We start from the raw sequence: 3,345 nt of genomic DNA on the forward strand, positions 1-3,345 counted from the left end.
CTCAACTCATTCAACTCCATTCAGAGCTTAGCGCAGCTTTCTCCCAGATCACTGGAGAAATCAGCGGGCTCCAGACTAACTCATGTACCTCGGCGAGTGCCCCTGCATTACTCTTCGCGCAGATCGCTGCTCTGACAGTGGCAGTGTCCAAGATCAGTGATCATCCTGCTCTAACCCCAACCTCTGGCCCCAGCCCAGCTCCAGCTCCCAGTCCCTCCGAGCTCCTCCGGTCAACCGTATCATTCCCGTGTTGAGCCTAACCTCCCCTGTCCTAAAGCCTTCGGTGGGGAGTGCGAGCAGTGCAGAGGTTTCCTCGGTCAATCTGAGCTCCTGTTCAAACACCAGCCAGCCAGGTATAGGACAGGGGAGGCTAAGGTAGCCCTGGTGATATCCCTGTTAACTTGCAGAGCCCTCAGTTGGGCTATGGCAGCGGTTGGCCATCATGAACGGTTCTCCACCGACTATGATGCCTTCAACCGCGAATTCTGTTTAGTGTTCGATCACCCAGCGGACGGGGAAGATGCAGCTAGCCACCCCCATTTTATGTAGCAGGGAGCTAGGTCAGTGGCAGACTACACCCTGGAGGTTAGGATACTGACGGCTAGCAGTGGGTGGGACGACACCACGCTTAAGAGCGCGTACAGGAGGGCTCAGCGATTCCATTAAGGATCTCATTGTTAGAGACCGGTCCTCTTCCTTCAACAAGCCCATCAACCTTGCTCTCCAGGTGGAAGAACGGTTGCGGGAGCGGCGTCTGGAGTGTGCTCAATGCGCCGGAGCCTCCCATAGGCCCACCCCCACCCGTACTACCAGCGGGCCCCCTGTTCCAGCATCCCGCAGCCACTCTCCACCCTCTCATTACCCCTTGGAACCCCTGGCATCATCTGTACCCAGGTCGAAGGAGGAGCCTATGCAGTCCCCAGTCCTCCAGCCCAGTTCTCACGGGTTGATCTGCCCAAGAGTAAAGCCCTTTTTTTTTAACCAAGCCCTCGTGCCTCGTGTCTGTTACTGAGGGAGCCACATCGTGCAGGGTCATCCCACTGTGTATGGACTGAGCGCAACTGTGGGTTGGAGGGATTGCTGAACTCGAGATACTGGTCTGGTCTGAGACAGTTGAGGGGTATTCCACTAAGTTGTCTGACAAACACAAAAGTAAGGCCACAGTTACACACTAAGAGAATAAATATATAAATACCTCCTGTATTTCTGTCTACTTTGTTGCATAAAACAGGGAATAGCTGTAAAGTTTAACTTACGAGGTCCATCTTCAACGTCTTCATCAACGTTAACGGACTAGCTTTCGTCTCCTCTTCAGAGGAGGCCGGTCGTAGCCCAGATAGAGCTCCGGATCGGGGTGCAGTTCTGTGGGCTTTTTATTAACAAAGCGGAAGGAGCAAACATACAATCTCTACGGAGGATATTTCAGCGTCAAAGCCGCAAGCCACGCTACTTTTCCTCATTCCTTGGCATGGCGTGCAGTTGTGTTCATATACATACATAGTGATGCATTGTGTTCTGTTAATGCTATTTAAATTGGAGACCGCTAGGTAGCACTACTATAGTTTATACGTTCCAGGTACTGTGAGTTACGCATGTGTAGAAGGAGTAGAAGAAGTAAAACGTGTCGATGGAAAAAGTGCTAAGTAAAGTACACGCTCCCCTATTCCTCTGCTTCGTGTGTTGATGTCTGATACCGAACCAACTACACAACAAGTGCAAGGCGTAGGGCGCGGGACAGGGACATTTTTGTCGAAGTTGTTTATGAACGAACAAACGAAGCAAGACGTTTCTGACAAAATTATCAACTTGATTTGTTGTGGCAACCAATAACGGCACAAGTTGAACCGGAGCTCAATTTAAGAACAAGAACAAGAATTTATAAATTATCTAATTAACGTAACTTGCCTTGGGCCAGCTGTGGATATCGCCGCCATGGTGGCACGATCGGCAGAGGCACTCAACCGGAAACGGAAAACCTGTAAGCGGAAATAGTCATCTGTCATGTCAGCACCCATTGGCTTAAGAAACAAGGAAAAAAGAAAAGAAAGAAAGAAACAAGTGGATACTCTCCATCGGAGAATGGCTTATTACTGAGCCCGGGAGGTGACATGTACAACACGCTACTAAAAAGTATGGAGCCCGGGAGGTGACATGGACAAAAAGAAATAAATGATGATAATAATAATAATAAAGAGCGCGCTTTAGTAAGTCGCACGCGCGACTTACTAAACGCATTACTTCGGCATTTAATAATGACTTACGGCATTTCAGTGCTCAGTTAGCGCCTGGCAGAAGCTCCACTTCAAAAAACGGTAAGGACATTAACAATCTGTAATTATCTAGCTATTATATGATACGTGCGAACTATTTTACTCATTGAAAGTATCTTTTTCAGATTGTGATTGCCAGCTAGCTACAGATTCAGCGCGGCACTTCTCCACTGCTACGGCATTTCAGTGCTCAGTTAGTGCCTGGCTGGAGCTCCACTTCAGAAAACGGTAAGAACGTTAAGAATGTGTATTTAGCTAGCTATTATATTATACTTGTGAACTATTTTACTCACTGAAAATATGGACAGTTGCTTTTTCAGATTGTGAATGCCAGCTAGCTACAGATCCAGAACATTATTCAACTAACATTGGGCACGGTAGGTACAATGTCTGCCTAAATTTGAGCTAGCTTGCCAGTTAACTAGCCAACATTCATCAGCTAACATAATAACTAAATGCTTTCGGGATTTTCTCCATGAATATTTGCAGTTCAGTGCCCAGTCTCTAGGTAAGCAAACTGCTGGGGTAATGTGATACCCTGCTACAGTCGCCATTTGTCTTGTATATCTACGTAGATTCGTTGTTAAAGTAATGTCTGTCAGTAGGCATTGCTGTTACACATTGTTCCGTAATGTTAATGTGGTAGCTAAAACAACATTTGTTGTAATGCAGCTTGGCTGGAAACTTTCTTAAAATTAAGATTAGTGAATTAATAAAAAAATGGCACTATGTTTTTTGATCGGTGTAAATAAAATGCCTCTAACATGTAACTATAATATGGGCTGACTTCAGCACCATTAATGGAATTTCCTAACCTAACCCTCTCCCTACAGATGGAGGAGGACCTCCTGTCGTTTTTGCAGCAGCGCAGGATTTCCAAGTAAGTACTTGCTCAGATGGAGAAAGACAAGGTAAATTGATGTTGATGGTAAGGTTGGGCCGATGGACGATATAATTGTAAATTGACGATTGATTGCCAGTTGGCTGTCTATGTTCAGCTGGCGATTTGAATACGATATAAAGCCTCATGTCGTATTCATGACATTCAGCTAGGAACAATCTTTTTTGCAACATG

General features: G+C 46.3%; 1 long non-coding RNA gene across 1 annotated transcript; it reads left to right on the forward strand.

Moving 5' to 3' along the window:
* The first annotated feature begins 2,295 nt into the window (after positions 1 to 2,295).
* On the forward strand, positions 2,296 to 2,620 carry LOC130112340 (uncharacterized). The gene is made up of 3 exons (XR_008810236.1): positions 2,296 to 2,312; positions 2,396 to 2,498; positions 2,591 to 2,620. It is a non-coding gene; the product is annotated as an uncharacterized LOC130112340 (long non-coding RNA).
* Positions 2,621 to 3,345: the final 725 nt, after the last annotated feature.

Source organism: Lampris incognitus, chromosome 5 (assembly GCF_029633865.1).
Source record: "Lampris incognitus isolate fLamInc1 chromosome 5, fLamInc1.hap2, whole genome shotgun sequence".
NCBI classification, from domain to species: Eukaryota; Metazoa; Chordata; class Actinopteri; order Lampriformes; family Lampridae; genus Lampris; species Lampris incognitus.